Source organism: Chiloscyllium plagiosum, unplaced genomic scaffold (genome assembly GCF_037043375.1).
Source record: "Chiloscyllium plagiosum isolate Xiang-an unplaced genomic scaffold, Cpla_swu_hap1 HiC_scaffold_42, whole genome shotgun sequence".
In the NCBI taxonomy this organism is placed as follows: domain Eukaryota; kingdom Metazoa; phylum Chordata; class Chondrichthyes; order Orectolobiformes; family Hemiscylliidae; genus Chiloscyllium; species Chiloscyllium plagiosum.
The window spans coordinates 73,522,199-73,542,952 of NW_028270180.1; the positions used below are offsets into that span (position 1 = coordinate 73,522,199).

At 43.2% G+C, this 20,754-nt stretch overlaps 1 long non-coding RNA gene across 1 annotated transcript; it reads left to right on the plus strand.

Moving 5' to 3' along the window:
* The first annotated feature begins 3,789 nt into the window (after positions 1 to 3,789).
* On the plus strand, positions 3,790 to 6,164 carry LOC148137918 (uncharacterized). The gene is made up of 3 exons (XR_015754100.1): positions 3,790 to 4,176; positions 5,684 to 5,885; positions 6,005 to 6,164. It is a non-coding gene; the product is annotated as an uncharacterized LOC148137918 (long non-coding RNA).
* Positions 6,165 to 20,754: the final 14,590 nt, after the last annotated feature.

Here is a 20,754-nt window from a genome sequence, read left to right on the forward strand (position 1 = left end):
TAGGGTGGTTATGGTAGGGGATTTTAACTTTCTAACTGTAGACTGGGACTGCTGTAGTGTTAAGGATTTCGATAAAGAGGAGAAACTGAGGTCTGCAGATGCTGGAGATCAGAGCTGAAAATGTGTTGCTGGAAAAGCGCAGCAGGTCAGGCAGCATCCAGGGAACAGGAGAATCGACGTTTTGGGCATAAACCCTTCTTCTTTAGATAGAGAGGAATTTGTTAAGTGTGTACAAGAAGATTTTCTGATTCAGTATGTGGATGAACCTACAAGAGAAGGTGCAAAACTTGACCTACTCTTGGGAAATAAGGCAGGGCAGGTGAGTGAACTGTCAGGGGGGGAGCACTTTGGGGCCAGCGACCATAATTCTATTAGTTTCAAAATAGTGATGGAAAAGGATAGACAGGATCTAACTGTTAACATTCTAAATTGGATAAAGGACAATTTTGGCAGTATTAGGTAAGAACTTTGAAAAGGTGATTGGGTGCGGAGTTTTGCAGGTAAAGGAATGGCTGGAAAATGATGAAGTTTTCAAAATGAGATAATGGGACAGAGTGTTCCTGTTGGGGTGACAGGCAAGGCTGGTAGGTGTGAAGAATGCTGGGTGACTTTAAAAATTGAGGGTTTGGTCAAGAAAAAGAAGGAAGCATATGTTAGGTATAGACAGAATAGATCGAGTGAATCCTTAGAGTATAAAGGCAGTAGGAGTATACTTAAGAGGGAAATCATGAGGGCAAAAAGGGGGCATGAGATAGCTTTGGCAAATGGGATTAAGGAGAATCCAAAATGATTCTACAAATACATTAATGATAAAGGGGTAACTAGGGAGACAATAGGGCCCTTCAAGGATCAGCAAGGCAGCCTGTGTGTCGAACCGCAAGAGATGGGGGAGATACAAAAGAAGTATTTGCATCAATGTTTACTGTGGAGAAGGACATGGAAGATATAGAATGTGGGGAAATAGATGGTGACATCTTGAAAAATGTCCAGATTACAGAGCAGGAGGTGCTGGATGTCTTAAAATACATAAAGAGTAAATCCTCTTGCTGAGATATTTGTATCATCGATAGTCACGGGTGTGGTGCTGGACGACTGGAGGTTGGCTGACGTGGTGCCACTGTTTAAGAAGCGTTGTAAGGACAAGCCAGGGAACTACAGCCCAGTGAGCCTGACCTCGGCGGTGGGCAAGTTGTTGGAGGGAATCCTGAGGGACAGGATGTACATGTATTTGGAAAGGCAAGGACTGATTCGGGATAGTCAACATGTCTTTGTGCGTTGGAAATCATGTCTTACAAATTTGATTGAGTTTCTTGACTAAGTAACAAAGAGAATTAGTGAGGCAGAGCGATGGACGTGATTTATATGAACCTAAGTAAGGCATTTGACAAAGTTCCTCATGGGAGACTGGTTAGCAAGGTTAGATCTCATGGAATAAAGGAAGAACGAGCCACTTGGATACAGAACTGGCTTGAAGTTAGAAGACAGAGGGTGGTGGTGGATGTTTGATTATCAGATGGAGGCCTGTGACCAGTGATGTGCCACAAGGATCGGTGCTGGATCCACTGCTATAAGACTTGGATGTTAACATAGAGGTATATGGAGTAAGTTTGCAGATGACACCAGCATTGTCAGTGTAATGGACAGCAAAGAAGGTGACCTCAGAGTATAACGGGATCTTGATCAGATGGGCCAATGGGCCAAAGGTTGGTAGATGGAGTTTAATTTAGATAAATGCAAGGTGCTGCATTTTGGTAAGGCAAATCAGGGCTGGGCTTATACACTTCATGGTCATGTCCTGGGGAGTGTTGTTGATCAAAGAAACCTTGGAGTTCATAGTTCCGTGGAAGTGTAGTCCCAGGAAGACAGCATAGTGAAGAAGGCATTGAGTATGCTTCCCTTTGTTGGTCAGAGCATTGAGTATAGGAGTTGGGAGGTTATGTTGCGGCTATACAGGGCAATGGTTAGGCCACTGTTAGAATATTGCGTGCAATTCTGGTTTCCCTCCTAAAGGAAGGAAGCTGTGAAACTTGAAAGGGTTCAGAAAAGATATACAAGGATGTTGCCAGGGTTGGAGGGTTTGAGCGACAAGGAAAGGCTGAAGAAGCTGCAGCTGTTTTTTCCTGGAGCGTCGGTGTCTGAGGGGTGACCTTATAGAGGTTTGTAAAATCATGAGGGGTATAGTTAGGGTAAATAAGGTTTTCTTTGTTTAAAGGAAATGTGACATTGATGTTCCAGGTGTGATTCAGTTGGTTAAACCATTCTGCATTAAGCCAAACAGAATTTATTTAAACACTACGGTTGAAACACAAACAAAAGAAAGTGGCATTAAGAATAAGTAAACAATTGGAAAATATAACCGACTACTTGATACATTAACTTACTCATTTCCTGATCCAATGTTGTAACATCTCATAAACACACCTCTTGGCAAAAATGTAAATTCAAACTCGTATTCTTACAGGCGGAGGGAACAACATCCAGAGAAATGCCCGAGTGCTCAGTTAGGAATCATTTACTGAAACTTGCAACCTGCTGATACTCAAAACATCTTGGAATTGCTGCAGCGAGACCAAAACTAGAAGAACCTGAACTGGCCACTCCTTTTCCATAGTTAAACTGTTTTTAAGAAAAACCTACAGGCACTCTAGACTCTTTGGCACCTCTGCCTTTACAATCCCTCTTCAAAAAAAAACACAGGCCAAAGTAAACATTTTAAAGTGACAGCATCCTCACACCACCACACCCCCCACTCCCCCTGGCCCCCGACTCTCACACACACACACACACAGAGTCTCTCTCTCTCACACACACACACGCAGTCTCTCTCTCTCTCTCACACACACACGTGGTCTTTCCCTCTGTCATGCACAGACATGGTCTTTGTTTGTGTGTCTGTCTGTCTCACTTTCTCTCTCACACACAGGCATGATTTCTCTCTCACACACACACACACGCACTCGCACACACACACACACACACACAGGTATGTTTTTCTCTCTCTCTTTCTCACTCACTCTCACACACATACTCTTAGGCATAGTGTTTCTCTCTCTCTTACACACACACAGATATATGGTCTTTCTCTCTGTCTCTCTGTCTCTCTCTCTCTCTCTCTCTCTCGATCTCTCTCGATCTCTCTCTCTCTCTCGATCTCTCTCTCTCTCTCTCGATCTCTCTCTCACACACAATGAACTATTATCTTTTATTCATTTTATGGGTTGTGGGTGTCACTGGCTGGCCCGCATTTTATGCCTCTCCCAAGTTGTCCTTGATAAGGTGGAGGTGAGCTGCCGCCTTGAAATACTGTGGTCCACCTGCTGTGGGTTAACCCCCAATGCCATTAGGGAGGGAATTCCAGGACTTTGACCCAGTGACAGTGATGGAAGTCAGAATGGTGCATGACTTGGAGGGGAACTTGAAGGTAGTGCAGTTCCCACACATCCGCTGCCCTAGTTTTTCTACGTGGAAGTGGTTGTGGGTTTGGAAGGTGCTGTCTGAGGATCCTCGATGAACTTATGCAGTGCATCATGTAGATGGTAGTAGCAGTGTGTACTGAGCATGTGTGGTGGAGGGAGTATACACTTGTGGATTTGGGCTGCTTTTCCTGGATGGTGTCAAACTTGTTGAGTGTTGATGGGGTTGCACCCATCCAGGCAAGTTGAGAATATTCCATCACACTTCCAACTTGTACATTGTAGATGGTGGACAGGGTGCAGAATTCCTTGCTGCAGTATTCCTAGCTTCTGACCTGCTATTGTAGCTACTGCGTTTGTGGTAAGTGCAGTTGAGTTTCTGGTCAATGATAACCCGCAGGATGTTGACATTATGGGATTCAGTGATGGTAATACCATTGAAAGCCAAGGGGCAGTGGTTGGATTGTCTTTTATTTTTGATGGAAATGTTTCTTGCCACGTGTCAACCCACACCTTGACATTGTCCAGATCTTGTAGCATTTGAACATGGACACCCGAATCTGAGGAGTCGTGAATGGTGCTGAACATAGTGCAATCATCGGCGAACATCCCCACTTCTGACCTTGTGATGGAGGGGAAGGGCATTGATGAAGCAGCTGAAGATGGTCGGGCCGAGGACACTCCCCTGAGGGTCTCCTGCAGAGACGTCCTGGCCCTGAGGTGAATGACCTCCAACAATCACGACCATCTTCCTATGTGTCAGGTATGACTCCAACCATCAGAGAGTTTGCACCCATTGATTCCAGTTTTCCGATGGTTCCTTGAAGCTACATTCATTCGAGTGCAGCCTTGATGCCAAGGACTGTCACTCTCACCTTCCCTCAAGCATCCAGCTGTTTTGTCCATATTTGAGGTCAGGAACTGACTGGCCCTGGCAGAACCCAAACTGGGCATCACTGAGCAGCTTATTGCTGAGCAAGTGCTGCTTTATAGCACTGTTCATGATACTTGTCATCACTTTACTAATGATCGAGAATAGACGGATGGGGCTGGGTGGAACTTGTCCTGTTTTCTTTGTGTGTACAGGACATCCCTGGGCAAGTTTCAGCATTGTTGGTTACGTACCCGTGTTGTAATTTTACTGCAACATTAATAAGAGACAAATATTATTAAAATTTAAAAACCTTTCGTCTTAATCTATTATTACGCGACAATACACGCAAATTGCATCAACTGTAACCATGCATTACTGCATTCTGTTTCTGTCCATTTACTCCTGCAACCAACTCCCTCCATCTTACATCATCCAAGTTGTGACAACACATCAGCAATTACATTTTCTCATCCTGCCACGTGTATAAGTTTCAAATTGAATGGCTGCAGTAATAAGCTCCATGTAAACCATCTGGAAGTGCAGTCCTTACATTTCTCCAAAAGCTTTAATGGGTTATGATCAGCACAGACAATTGTACAAGACCCATTACTAACAATATAAATGTTGGAACACCAACCTCAAGGTCTCCTCAATCATGGAATATTCCTGATAAATATTCAGTTTCCTGATGAAATAACCAATGGGGCTTCCTATCTTCTCATCGTCGTCTTGTAAGAGTACAGCACCAACACCCACATCAATAGCCATCTCGAGTAGCTTTGTGTAATTAGGTGTAGCTAACACAAGGGCAGTGGTTAACACAGCTTTCAGGCTGGCAAATGCCTTCTGACATTCTACTGTCCGCTAAAATATCCAGCACTTCTTCAATTAGGCAGTCAGTGGAACAACCACACTACTACAATTTTATACAAGCTTCTGGTAAACTTGTTCACTGCCAGGAATCATAGTCCTGCTGTCTTTGTCAATGTTATGGTTGGGACCATATGTCCATACCTGATAACAGGGCCCAGGCACATGACTCGGACTTTGGTGAATTCACACTGAGCCACGTTTATCACCAGCCTGCCTCCCAAAGTCAATTAAATAGTTCCAATAAAGGCTGCAAATATTCCTTCCCTGTGTGACTAAAAGATCACAAGTTTGTCGATGTACATCATACAATTCGATAACACAGGAATGACTTGATTGGTTACCCTTTGAAATGTGGCTGGCACATTTTCCATACCAACTGGCATGACTTTAAGTGAGTAAAGTCCGTTCAGTGTTACAAAAGCCGAAATAGTCTTCACTCCTTCGGCTAAAGGTACCTGCCAGTATCCTCTGAGCAAGTATAAATTACAAATCTAAGTTGCTTGTCCTACCTTTTTCAATACAGTCTTCCCAATGTGGAATCGGATATGAATCTGTGGAATCTGCAACTGCATTAACTTTGCAACAGTCTGCACACAACCATGGGTACCATCTGGCTTTGGCACCATTACTATGGCTGAGCTCCAGTTGCTGCAACTCACTTTGATGCTGTTGTTTTTGGAACATCCGTTCAGTCTGTCTTTGAACATATGCCAACTTTCTTTGGCGTAAGTGTGGAAGGATATTGCATAATTGGAGCCAACTCCCCCTCTCAATTTAATCATTCACAGTTCAAATATGTGGTCGTTGAACTCTGACTCCCTAATTTCTCCTTATTTATTTTCAGTGGTCCTCTCAGCTCATGCCCCAAAACTCATTGATGTACAAATGGAATTCCTTTATCCAGTCGTTTGGATTGTCTTGACAATAAGCCCTCGATATGGTCTTCTCTAAGCTCACTAATGGTCTTTAAAGTTTAACACCACCTTTCGAACACTCCCTTACCATGCTTGTTGGTAAGCAGTGGATAAGCTACCCATGCTGAAAATGTGTTGCTGGAAAAGCGCAGCAGGTAGGCAGCATCCAAGGAACAGGAGAATCGACGTTTCGGGCATAAGCCCTTCTTCAGGAATCTTGCTTCTTTCCTGAAGAAGGGCTTATGCCCGAAACGTCGATTCCCCTGTTCCTTGGATGCTGCCTGACCTGCTGCGCTTTTCCAGCCACACGTTTTCAGCTCTGATCTCCAGCACCTGCAGTCCTCACTTTCTCCTCCGATAAGCTACCCATACCTTCCATGCATACATTTGATGTAAAATGTGCCCCTTGACCTGATTGTATCTCTGTGGGTGGTCTGTATCGAGTTAAACATTGGGGTACCTCTTCTACAACCTTTCTAGCAGTGGTATTGCACAAATAGAATGGCCTGTGGATATCAAATGGACGCATCTATCATTGTTAACAAATTCTGATAACCACTTTTTGTTTTGTGTAGGGGTCCTACTCAATCAAGTAAGACCCTTGTAAAAGGTTCCTCAAATGCAGGGATGTGCATTAAAGTTGCCGGTTTTATTATTGCCTGAAGTTTTCCGGTTACATGACATGTGTGACATTTGTGGCAATTTTCTTCTCCACCTAAATGAAGTCCAGGCCTGCAAAAATGTTTTTGTATTTTGCCGGGAGTTCTTCTCACTCCCACAATGACCCACAGGTGACTGATGTGCTACCTGCCACACCTCCTTTCTATAAGTCCCTGGTAATGAATTTCTCCCACTTTCCCATCTGCCTGAATGTCTCATCAAGACATCATGTTTAAGTTAGTAACATTTGAGAATGCACTCAGATTCTTCTTCTGTGTTTGCTTTTCAATGCAATTGCTTCAGTTTTTCATCTTTCTGTTGTAGCTGAGTTCATTTCTCTGAACTAAAAATATCCATTAGTTCTCCATCTGTTCTTGTTTTGTCTCAGCCATTCAATCAAATGTGGGCTCTGATCATTCTGTTTCAACTTGCTTTTCTGTACTCTTTGATTTCTTCTCCTGTTTCAATTGGTGACTTTATGACCTTGTTACCTCTCCGTTAATGTTTTCCAATTCTTTCATGATTCACATAGCAATGATGTTCATTGTATTTTATTTTGAACATGAGATAATCCATCCACAAGGATGTTGAATTATTGCCCTCTATTAGAATTGTGAGAAGCAAAAGCTCACTCACTTTAATAATTTCAGTCCGAGACAAATATCTGAATCAGCCGTTTATTTGTACACCTATAGGTGGGTCCTTTGTCTAATTACCAGGTAAGGCAATGACAAAATGCACAGTATATCCCAAAAAACCCTTACAATTTATACTGTTTTTTCCCATATGTTTTCCTTATTCCATTGTCTGTTCCCTGCTTCGCTTTCGTCACTCATTTCCTGAAGATTTATCCCACAACTTCTGTTTATCCTGTCTTGTCCGTGACAAACTCTTATCTCTGACTCCCATAAGGGTGTTTGACGTCAGTCTATTGTAGATTATTGATTAGGCATATCTTTTCTTCTATCAGCATCTATTTCCATCCAGAGGCCACTTTGACCTCTTTGATTAGGGTTTGTTCCTGTGTCTCCGAGTCGGGGAAACAGATGCTTTCCTGTTTGCCCATATATCCACCATTGTTCTGTATTCACGTCTCATGCTAACATCTCCTTTCTTTTTGCTGAATATGTATTTTCTCATTCCTGTTCTGTGTCAGAATTTATACTTGCAGAAATAACACTAATTCATTTATATCCCACAATTTCCCCTTTTTCTTTTCATTACTATCTGTTATCTTCTGCATTTTTGTCTCTTTTTTTTTAAACATTGTTCCCGAAATTCGCAAGCATCATTTCAGAGATTTCATCCATCTTAGTCTCACTCATCTCCTTATTATTTAGTTGATAAAGTTCCTCTGTCAAATTTCCCCTCAGGGGCATTCGTTTCATCAAGGCTGTTTCAATCAGCCTCTGGGTGAGCCCTCGTATACAGGGTATGATACAACAGCCAATGGCCACCAATACCCCGACTACTACTATCAGGGAAGTAAGGATAGAAACCATCACCCCCTTTCTCTGCTAAAATCATATCAAGGGCTATTCTGTTTTCCCATGCCATCCTACTCGTCGCATCAAGCTGTTCTGATATTCCTTTAACCGCCTCTCTTGTATAATTTATAAATCGCTGTTGATTATAGAAAATGTATAATCTACATTTTTATTAATTGTTACCCACCAAAAGAGAGCTGACTCAAAGCCTGCTGCAATCTGGTTACGAGCCTTGAATTCATCAGATACTCCCCTCGGGACTCCGACCGAATCAAGCTAAATCCTGTCATCAAAAGAAGTATCTATCAGTAATCTCTTACCCCTTCCCTATCTTTTCCTTCTCAAATGCCAGGGTAAATGGAATTGCCAATTGTACAATTGCGCATATCCCTCTCCAATCCGGAGGTAGGGTGGGTCTCAATATTTTTCCTCCACAGTACCACCACAGATCCGCTCGGGGAACCTTTAATGCTGAGTAGTTCCCTCCCTTCTCCGTTTCGGTAACATTCTTAATCTCTGTACATAATTTCAGCTCCCCCAAATCTCTCGACCGACTCGTACCTCGCCTGTGCACACATGATTTCCAACTGCGGCGGAAAATGTGGGGGGGATCTTTTGCATCTTTCTCCTCCAAGGGAGGGAACATTAGAGATAGGGAGGTGCAATTCCTATCATTCCATGCAGTCTCATCCTGATACAGGGCTATCATACATTTCATGCCCTTCCTGTCTTGCTTCCACCCGAGCGGAAAGGGAACCACCTGGGCCACTGGCCGACCGGAGGCACATGCATAGCAATTGCTTTTGTTCAGACTTTTTACAGGATACTTTACCCATTCAACCCAGGCATTTGCATCCCCGTACCCAGTCTCTATCTCGATGGTCTGTTTCAAATTCTTTACCTCTATAATTTTTACTACTTTAGGATCATTGGGAGGGGTGAAAGGTTGTATCTCATTACCCAGTAATTCTACCCGTTTTCCCTGTCCTACGTTAATTCGAAAACAACAGCCCACAAACTCCTTCCCATTTGCCTTCATTTCAATCCCAAATGTTTCATTTAATTGTACCTCATAAGTGCCACCTCCCAAAACTGCTTCGTGCCATGTGGTTTTCCTTATCGTTAAATATATGGGGTTACACTTTTTATCGGGTCAATCGCGTGCTGGTCTGAAGGGGGCCCGGTGTATTGTGACAAGACCATTATACCAGGTACCATCCCCGAGGCCATCCCCATAGGACTTAAGATGTATCTCTGAGTTGCGGTATTGTCTCTGATTAGCTACATTCCCACAATTTACTAAGCTACATACATCAGTGTCTATTACTTGTGAATTATCAGACTCAGGAACCATTAATAATACATATGAAAATGATATGTGACAAAATCCCAATACCAAGAGGGCTAGCATCATAACTCTAAGCATTCCCAGTATTCTGATCATTATGCTAGAACACAAAAATACTTAATATACAATCTTACAGAAATAATCCCGCGCTCGCGTTACCACTGTATAGTCAGTTACTCAAAGTCTCTTTCGTCTGAGTGTCAGCGGGTCTTGCGTTGATTCGGCTGTCCAGACTTCTTCCTCAACTGGAGGGTCCACTGGCCCTTTGATCCGAGTATAATGAGTCCATCCTTTTTCCGCCGTCCTTATTGCCGTTTCTGTAGTCAAAAGAGCCTGATACGGCACTTCCCAGTCTGGCTGCAGCTTAGTCTCTGTCCATGATTTTATTAAGACCCAATCTCCTGGCCGGATGGGATGAACAGCAAATTCAAGGGGTGGAGTCTGTGCCAATAGATCCTGTTTTCTGAGGAAAGATAAAGAGGAGGACAAGCCCAGTATATACTTCTTTAAAAACAAATCTTTAGTTTCGGGAATTGGCAATTCTCCCTGCGTTCCCAGATAAGGTAATTCAAATAAGATTTCATAGGGGGATAGTCCCAAATCTTTCCTCCGCTGAGGGACAAGCCCAAAAGGCATCCTTTAAATCTATCACACTAAACCATCTGTAATCATGAGGGATCTTACTTAATAACGTGTAGGGGTTTGGCACCACTGGGTGCCTGACCTGTACTATCCGATTTAATGTTCTCAAATCCTGCACCAATTCATTTAGTTCCATCAGATTTCCGCACTGGTAGAATTGGGGTATTATAAGGAGACATACATGGTTCCAATAGTCCATCTCTAATCAGTCCCTCAATTACTGGCTGCAGTCCTCGTTTACCTTCTATGGAAATAGGATATTGTCGTTCACAGATAACGTCTCCTTTTCGTTTTAAATTTATTGTAAGGGGAGGGATCTGTAGTTTTCCACGATTCCCTTCTCTAGCCCATACAATAGGGTCTATCTTTCTCTCTGCATCCTCTGTCAACATCGCCAGTTGTACAACTAATTCTTTTTCCTGAATTCCAATCTCCAGTCCTAAAAGGATAATTAGGTCTCTCCCCAGTAAGTTACTTTCTATATCAGGGATATACAGCAGTTCCCCTTTGATCCTATCCTTAGGATCTTCTATCATCATAGGTTCAATACTGGAACAATAAATCCTTTCCCTTTTACCCCTGAAACAATAATTGACCGTGTTAACATTTCTACCTTCTTTGTTTTAAATTTCAGCAATGACCGTGCTGCCCCCGTATCTACTAGGAAGACTGCCTCTTCCCTACAGGGTCCCACCTTCAAGTTTATCAAGGGTTCCTGGTGGGCCCCCGGGGGCAGGAACCCCTGACACCCCTATTCTTCATCATAATTCATAAGTGGAATTGCCCTTTCTTCCCTTTGTAGATCAGGACACTCCCACTTAAAATGCCCTCTCTCTCCACAATAATAGCATCCTGCCTGTAGCGACTTCCATCTCTGCCCCTATCGCTCAAACCCTCTATCAAACGTTCCCCCTTGTCCTCTCCATCTTCCTCTTCCTCTCTGTCCTATATGCTGCCTCCTGCCGCTCCGGTTGCTCACTATTGGTTCCATTCTCCCCTTAATTATCTCATCCACCGTAGCTACCATCATTTTCACCTTCTGTTTTTGTCTCTCATCCTCCCTTTTTACAAACACTTTCTGTGCCTCTCGCAACAATTCATCTAATGGTTTTTCGCTCCATCCTTCTATCTTCTGTATCTTTCTCTGTATGTCTGGCCATGCTCTTGTCACAAAATGCACTTTCAAAAGACTCTGTGCCACTGGGTCCTCAGGGTTCATTCCAGAGTATTTCCGCATTGAGTCCCTTAATCTTTGCAAGAAAGCTGAGGGAGTCTCATTTTTCTCCTGTCTAATTTCAAAGGCTTTAATCAAATTCTGTGACTTCGGAACTGCCTCTCTTATTCTTTTTAGAATCAGGCCTTTCAATTCCCTCATTTCTTCTCTATGCTCCGGGTTTTGGTTTTCCCACTGGGGGTCTCTGAGGGGAAACTTCACCTCTCCCTGTCCAGCATCCCCATCTCCAATCGGGTGTTCCCTGTCCCATATTTTAATGGCAGTTCCTCATATAAGTCTCCTTTCCTCCCCAGTAAATAGTATATTCAAAATAGACATTACCTCAGCCCAGGTATACAGACTGGGCCCCAAAAATTGATCAATTTGTTTAGACAACCCCACCGGATCCTCAACCAGGACCTTCATTTCCTTTTTAAATGTTCTGACCTCCCCACTGGTGAGGGGGGGGGGCACTTACAAACCCAATCTCTTTGTCCCCTATGGGTACCTCCCAAAGGGGATAAGTCATTACGTTTTTCCCCTTTTTCTCTTTTTTTAAAGAAATATTGCAATATTTCTAGCTCCCCATAAATTCAAACACCAATTCATCAATTCATGTTTGACTAACCTTCATAGCCTGTTCCTAACTTATAAATATATTTTTATATATTTACGTTCATTTCTTCAGTATTTAATAGTTAAAATGAAAAATGCATACATTTCCCAATTTTGCAATTCACTCTAATTACCCAGTTTTAGTCCTTTAATTTAGATCCAAAATTAATTTTCTTAAATAGTCCTGACCAATCATTGCTCAATTACAATACTATAGGTCGTAAAATAATCAGAGCTTGCCTTAAAAGAACTTGTCTACTCAAGTTTTTTTAAAAAAAACTTCTAATGCACGAACAATGGCTGAATCCAAGGTCACAGATATTAACCATAGAATTTTGCTTTTACTACAATCTAATGTTGAACTGAAACTTCCACTGTCCTCCATAAATCGTTGTTATGTAAAGATAAAAGACATTAGTTAGAAACTGATAGTAAGGCAGTCATGATCTGTAAAAAGAACAGGAGTTATGATTCCTTTTTTTTCTTCATAATCACAATAGAATCCTTAACCTTAAAATAAATCATGTTAAGTTTCCATAACAAAATCAGATTCAAAACAGTCCTGGAACTCAAGCTCCAGAGAATAAAACACAAACATTCAATCACCAACAAACAAATGTTCACTCAAACCAAATCACAAAGGGTTAAACTTCCTACCAGCTGTACAGCTCTGTACATTTTCTCTCTCTCTCTCTCTCTCTCTCTCGCACATTGACATATAAACTCAGATATTCACAAACCTAGTCTCCGTCCGATCTGTACTTTGGCCAGAAGACAGCGGGACGAAGAATGGAGTCCTTAGTCCATACAAAGCAACAATATTTAATCATCTTTCTCCCTTGCACAAGTATTATTTTGCCAATTTCCAAAACGTCCTGCCCAAAGGACTTTCCGGAGGAATGTTGTAAGGGACCCCGCCTCCATTTCCATTGCCGTTTCCTTACTTTGTTTCCCCAGAGGCTTTTTCCTTACCCACAGCGCAAGCCATCGTGAGTTCCTTCGTTAGTCCCGTATTACCTACTAAAACTCAATCCCGGCCACCAAGGCAATACTTAAAAGTCAATTTTCTTACCTTGGTCTGTGCACAGAATTGCCTGGCCGCTTTTATCACCGTGTCTTCTATCGAGCTCCTATCACTGTCTGATTCAGATGTCTCTCTTATAGGATTCACATCAGTCACCCAAGGCAGCAGACCAAACCGGGACACGAGACTGCTCCTCAATGGGGAACGGGACGCGTCTTCCCAGTGTCCAAGGCCAGCCACTCCCCCCGGTGATGGAAGAAAATCCCGGACACGAGCCCCCAATTGTGAGAAACAAAAGCTCACTCACTTTAATAATTTCAGTCCGAGACAAATATCTGAATCAGCCGTTTATTTATACACCTATAGGTGGGTCCTTTGTCTAATTACCAGGTAAGGCAATGACAAAATACACAGTATATCCCAAAAAACTCTTGCAATTTATACTGTTTTTTCCCATATGTTTTCCTTATTCCATTGTCTGTTCCCTGCTTCGCTTATGTCACTCATTTCCTTAAGACTTATCCCACAACTTCTGTTTATCCTGTCTTGTCCGTGACAAACTCTTATCTCTGACTCCCATAAGGGTGTTTGACGTCAGTCTATTGTAGATTATTGATTAGGCATATCTTTTCTTCTATCAGCATCTATTTCCATCCAGAGGCCACTTTGACCTCTTTGATTAGGGTTTGTTCCTGTGTCTCCGAGTAGGGGAAACAGATGCTTTCCTGTTTGCCCATGTATCCACCATTGTTCTGTATTCACGTCTCATGCTAACATCTCCTTTCTTTTTGCTGAATATGTATTTTCTCATTCCTGTTCTGTATCAGAATTTATACTTGCAGAAATAACATTAATTCATTTATATCCCACAGAATGATGACGAAGTTATTGATTTTCACTGCCCAATTCCAACAGCCGACCTTGTCCCAACAATAGTCTTCACTCCTGACCGAGAAGTCGGTGTTTTGGGCAGGAAACTCCATGAAAGGCTTATGCCCGAAACGTTGACTCTCCTACTCCTTGGATATACTGCCTGACCTGCTGTGCTTTTCCAGCACCACACTTTTTGACTCTATTCTGCAGTCCTCACCTTCTCCTTTTCCCTCGGATGTCTGGTCTGGTCTGAAGTAAGCTGAGGGGTACAGATGCACTTGCAAGGAGTTTTGTGGTCCTGGATCATGCAGAGGGAGGAGTGAAAAGGCTGTTGTATGGAGACTTGCAGGGGTTGTTGGGTTTAATTGAGATGTGGGCGAGGGTATCCCAGTTGGAATGCTGAGATTTGGAAGTGACATGACAAATTCTTGGATTCTGTGTCCTCTCAAATGGAGAGTTCCTAAATCATCCAACAAGTGTGTCTTGGACATGTCAACAGAATGGAAGCATGTGACGTGTGAATTTACGTCCTGCATGGTGAGATTCCTACAGCCAGGCAGCTAGTGATGGACCAAAGGGTCCGCTTCAGGAATGCTGAAGAATGGTATGACAGCCCTGAACATCGACTATACATGGAGAGAGTCCCTATCGGCTGAGAGAAATGAATGGGAAGATTTCCATTGGTTTGACATGAGCTATCAGGGTGACTAGACATCACCTTAGACACTAAAAGTAAAGGCATAAAATGACACTCTGTAAGTGTTAGTGAGAAACTGGTGATAAAAGCTGTCTGTTATGAATTAGTATCTTTGTCAAGCAGCAAAGTTACATTGCATGGAGTCACGCAATCTGAAATACATCAGAGCACCTTCCAGCAACTGGAGCATGCTGGTGGCCTCTGACAAAGAAAGTAGTTTCAAGGAAATATGATGTGCTTCAAAATGCCATGGACACAGAAATGTACATCCGCGCGCGCGTGCGCGACACACACTCATACTCACATTCACACTCTCTCTCTCTCTCACACACACACACACACACACACACACGCGCACACCTACACAGAGACAGAGACAGACACATAGCCATGGATATGCACAGACATACACACACACACACACCTACACAGAGACAGCCACATCGCCATGGATATGCACAGACATACACACACACACACCTACACAGAGACAGACACATAGCCATGGATATGCACAGACATACACACACACGCGCGCACACACACAAATACACATGCACACACACACACACACAAATACAGATACACAAATACAGACACACACAAGCACTCACAGAACAAAATGACATCCTGTGTTAAGAATGAACAAAGGTGCACCTCAACCATCACACCTTGAATCTTGGGAGGAGCTGTGTCATTGAAATTGGAGAGGTTACGTCTCCACATTATTTTTCGGGTGGGGTGATGAGTGATATTTTGAGGTAAATGGGAAAGCACTAATTCCACGGTTTTCTCAGGGCAATATCCTCATGAACATTGAAGATAGGAGCAGGAGAAGGCCACTCAGCCCTTTGAGCCTGCTCTGCCATTCATCATCATCATCCAGCTCAATAGCCTCGTCCTGTTTACTCCCCATGACCTTTGGTCCTATTTGCTCTAAATGCTACATGTAGCCGCGTCTTCAATACATTCAATGCTTTGGCATGAACAAATTCCTGTGGTAATGAATTCCACAGGCTCATCACTCTTTAGGTGAAGAAATGTCTCCTCATCTCCATCCTACATGATCCACCCCGAATCCTCAGTCTGTGCCCCCTGATTCTGGACACACCCACCATCAGGAGTATCCTCCTTTGTCTACCCTGTCTCGTCCTGTTAGAATGAGACCCCCTCCCATTCGTTTAAGCTCCAGTGAAAACAATCCTAAGCTAGACAACCTGTCCTCATATGTTCGTTCCACCATCCTCGGAATCAGTCAGGTAAACCTTCGCTGTACTCCCTCCAGAGCAAGAGCATCCTTCCTCGGAAAAGGAGACCACAACTGCACACAGTGTTTGAGGTGTGCCCTCACCAAGGCCCTGTACAACTATAACAACGTATCCCTGCTCCTGTACTCGAAACATCTCTCAATGAAGGTTAATATAACATTTGCCTTCTTTACTGCCTGCTGCATCTGCATGCGTACCTTCTGCGACTGGTGCACAAGGACATGTGGGCCCTGCAGCACACTCCCCTTTCCCAATTTGCAGCCAGTCAGGTAGTAATCCACCATCTTCCTTTTGTTTCCAAAGTGAGTAACCTGACATTTATCTAAAATAAACTGCATCTGCCATTGATTGGCTCGCTCACCCAATCTGTCATCCTCATCACAGATCACCCTCCCACCCAACTTGGTATCATCTGCAAACCTTGAGATGTTACATTTTATTCCTTCATCCAAATCATTAATATATATTGTTAATAGCTGGAGTCCCTCTGGTACCCTCAATTTCCCAGCACCATTTCTCTACTAATATTGACCTCCCTCAGTTCTTCCCTCTCTCTAAATCTTGCATTCTCCAGGATTTCTGGTACTTGATTTGTATCTTCGAGTCAGAGAGTCCTAAAGCACAGAGACATGTCGTTTGGCCCAAAGTGGTCCATACTGACCAAATTGTCCACCCATGCTAACCCCATTTCCCTGCATTTGGTCCACATCCATCTAACTCTTTCCTATCCATGTTTTTTGTCAAAATGCCTTTAAATGTTGTTAACGTACCCACCTCAACCACTTCCGCTGGCAGCTCATTGTATACACGTGCCAGCCTCTGTGTAAACAAATTGCCCCTCAGGTTCCCTTTTGTACTTTTCCCCGCTAACCTTAAACTAATGCCATCTAATCCTCGATTCCCCAACCCTGGCAAAAAAGACCGAGTGTATGCCTCTCATAATTTTGTACAGTTCTGTAAGGTCCCCTCTCAGTCTCCTAGACTGCCAAGAAAAGAAGTTCTCGCTTTTTCAGCCTCTCCTTATAACTCAGACCACTGAGTGCGAGCAACATCCTTATAAATTTCTTCTGCACTCTTTTCAGTTTAATAACATCCTTCCTCGAGCAAGGTGACCAATACTGAACACATGCTCCAACTGCAGCCTGACCAACCTCCTGTACAACTGTCCTTTTTTGTGAAGACAGAAATAAAGTATGTATTCAGTTGCTCAGCTGTTCCTTTGTCCTTTGTTATACATTTCCCCATTTTTATCTGTAGGGACCTACATTTGTCTTCACCAATTTTTTTCTGTTCGCGTACTGTAGAACCTTGTAGTGTCAGTCTTCATGTTCCCTGCAGCTTACTTCCTTTTGTACTGTGTTTTCCACATTTTAATCAATCCCTTGGTCCTTCTTTGCTGAATTCGAAACTGCTTTCAAACATCAGACCTATTATTCTTCTTGGCCAATCTCTATGCTTCTTCCTTCAATTGGATATTTTCTAATTTCCTTTATAAGCCATGGATTGGCCCTGTTACCCATTTTGCTTTTGTACCAGACAGGAATAAATAGTTGTTGCAGTTCCCCCATGATTTCGTTGAATATTTGCCAATGCCTATCCACTGTCACACCTTTAAGCAACTTCCACTAATCGGTCAACGCCAACTCATGCCTTATATACCTTCATAGTTTCCTTTATTAAAATTCAGCACCCTAGTCTCCAAATCAGCTGGCTCACTCTCCATCCTGATAAGAAAGTTCTATCATGTCATGGTCACTCTTCCCCAAGGAGTCACAAACAGCTAGATTGGCAATGATTCCCTTCTCACTACACAGTACCCAGTCGAAGATGGCCTGCTCTCTAGTTGGTTCATCCACATGTTGGTTAAGAAAACCATCCCATATGTAGGCCAGGAATTCCCCCAAGTAGACATTGTGGCTAATTTGATTTGTCCAATCTGGATGCAGATTAAAATCACCAATGATCACAGATGTTTCCATATCATTAGCTTTGCTAATTTCCTGTTTAGGGAGAAAGTGAGGACTGCAGATGCTGGAGATCAGAGCTGAAAATGTGTTGCTGGAAAAGCGCAGCAGGTCAGGCAGCATCCAAGGAGCAGGAGAATCGACGTTTCGGGAATGAGCCCTTCTTCAGGAATGAGGAAAGTGTGTCCAGCAGGCTAAGATAAAAGGTAGGGAGGAGGGACTTGGGGAGGGTCGTTGGAAATGCGATAGGTGGAAGGAGGTCAAGGTGAGGGTGATAGGCCGGAGTGGGGGTGGGGGCGGAGAGGTCAGGAAGAAGATTGCAGGTTAGGAAGGCGGTGCTGATTTTGAGGGTTGGGACTCAGACCAGGTGGGGGGAGGGGAAATGAGGAAACTGGCGAAATCTGAGTTAATCCCTTGTGGTTGTGTTTGAAGGAGCTGCATATCCTTGGTGGAGTGGGAGGGGGAGCTGAACTGTTGAGCCACGGGGTGGTTGGGTTGGTTAGTCCAGGTGTCCAAGAGGTGTTCTCTGAAACGTTCGGCAAGTAGGCGGCCTGTCTCCCCAATATAGAGCAGGCCACATCGGGTGCAGCGGATGCAGTAAATGATGTGTATGGAGGAGCAGGTGAATTTGTGACGGATATGGAAGGATCCCTTGCGGCCTTGGAGGGAAGTGAGGGGGGAGGTGTGGGCGCAAGTTTTGCATTTCTTGCAGTTGCAGGGGAAGGTGCCGGGAGTGGAGGTTGGGTTGGTGGGGGGTGTGGACCTGACGAGGGAGTCACGGAGGGAGTCGTGTTTTCGGAACGCTGATAGGGGAGGGGAGGGAAATATATCCCTGGTGGTGGCGTCTGTTTGGATGTGGCGGAAATGACAACGGATGATCCGATGTATATGGAGGTTGGTGGAGTGGTAGGTTGAGGACCAGTGGGGTTCTGTCCTAGTGGCGGTTGGAGGACCGGGGCTCAAGAGCGGAGGAGCGGGAAATGGAGGAAATGCTGTGGAGGGCATCGTCGAATTTCCTGTTTAATACTATTCCAATATGATCACTGCAGTCTGGGGGTCTCTGTGTGACACCCACTAATGTTTTTGTCCCTTGGTATTTCACAGTTCCACCCACACAGACTCCACATTGTCGAAGCTAATGTCCTAAAAAGAGATGAACAAAAATACGTGACCAGGAATTGAGATATTTTTGCACAAATATTGATCTTGGTTTCATGCTAATTAGCCTTGTCGACTTTCAATGAATTGCTTCGTAAAATCTGGGGCCACTAACAGAAGGTGATGAGCTAGAACATTTGTGGAATTGTTTTCTCAGTAAATGAACATAGATACATTTTGTTGAGATTTTCACAGTAGATGACAGTGCTTCTCCAGCAGTTGGAAGTGAGGGCTGATAGTAGATCCTTCACCCAACACCTTCACTCATGAAACGTTAAGGCACACAAAAGATTGACTGAGGCTACTTAGTTTAATATCATTTATTGAAAAAAAATTGTCGAGTGTTTATAAAAGGATGTTACAGCAGGAAACTGAGAATGGCTTTATAAAATGGAAATCTTGCCTGATAAAAGTATCCGAATTCTTGGAGAAAATGGAGGAAACCGTGATTGTACTATGTTTTAATTTTCCGAAGGTGTTTGATAGCACCCATGCATAAGATTACTGAATAAGATAGGAGCCTTGGCTTTGGAGGTACTGGATTAACACGGAGAGAGGATCTTTGAAATCCCAATCAGAAAAGTTTGATTAAGAGTTTTATTTTACAGAATGTCAATCTGTGGAGTACCACATATATCTGTTCTGGGGACAAAAAAAAATTACAAAGTATTTTGATGACTTAGATGAGGAAAGTGAGTATATTGTAGGTAAGTTTGCGAATGACTCAAAATTGGAGCAGAGACAAGTGATGAGTATGACACAAAAAGAAGTTTGTGGAGGGATACAGATAGGACAAGAGAGTGAACAAGGAGCTTTGCATAATAATGTAATGTGGATTAAATAAATGAAAACAGACATAAACAGTGAAGTTATGCATTTTAACGGGCAAGATAGAGATTGAATTCAGAAATCTACAAGGAGTCAGCATCTCCGAACCACAAAAAGTTAGCTTTTAATTTCAACTGTCAATAAGGATGGCAAATGTCATGTTGGGGTTTGTTTAAAAAACTAATGGAATATTGAGATTAGGAACAGTCAGATAGAGGAGCTAATGTGTGGCTGAGGAGCTGCTGCAGGGGTTAGGATTCCCATTTTTCAATCACTGGGATCTATTAGGGATAGAAATGACCTGTATAAGAGGGAGGTGAATTGGAAGGGGACCGATATGCTTGTGGGGAAATTTGCTAGCGGTATGCTGAAGGTTTTAAACTAGTAAGGGGGATGGTGGGAACCAACAAGATAGTGAGAAAAGAGAAATGTTTGAGGTGAGATGCGGTGAGCAAATTTAGGGTTCAAGGCAGACAACAGTTTGGCAAGAGCGAGGTAAGACTGTTAAACTGCATTTACTTTGATGCAAGAGGCCTGACATGTGAGACAGGTGAACATAGGGCATAGATGGGAATGTGGAACAAGGATATCATTACCATTACAGAAATGTGGCTCAGGGATGAACAGGACTGGCAGCTTAATGTTTCAGGATATAGATGCTATAGAATGTATAGACAGAGGCGCAAGAGAGGAGATGAAGTGGTGTTTTTAGTTAGAAAGAACATTACAGCTGGATGTAGAGAGGATATTTATTGGAGACTGCCCAGTGAAGTTAGAAGGATGAAACTTAAAAATAAGAAAGAGGTGATGACCTTGCTGGGATTGTAAAATGGGCCTCCTAATAGTCAGTGGGAAATTTACAAGACATTATGCTATCTGTAAGAAAAAAGGATAATGGTAGGG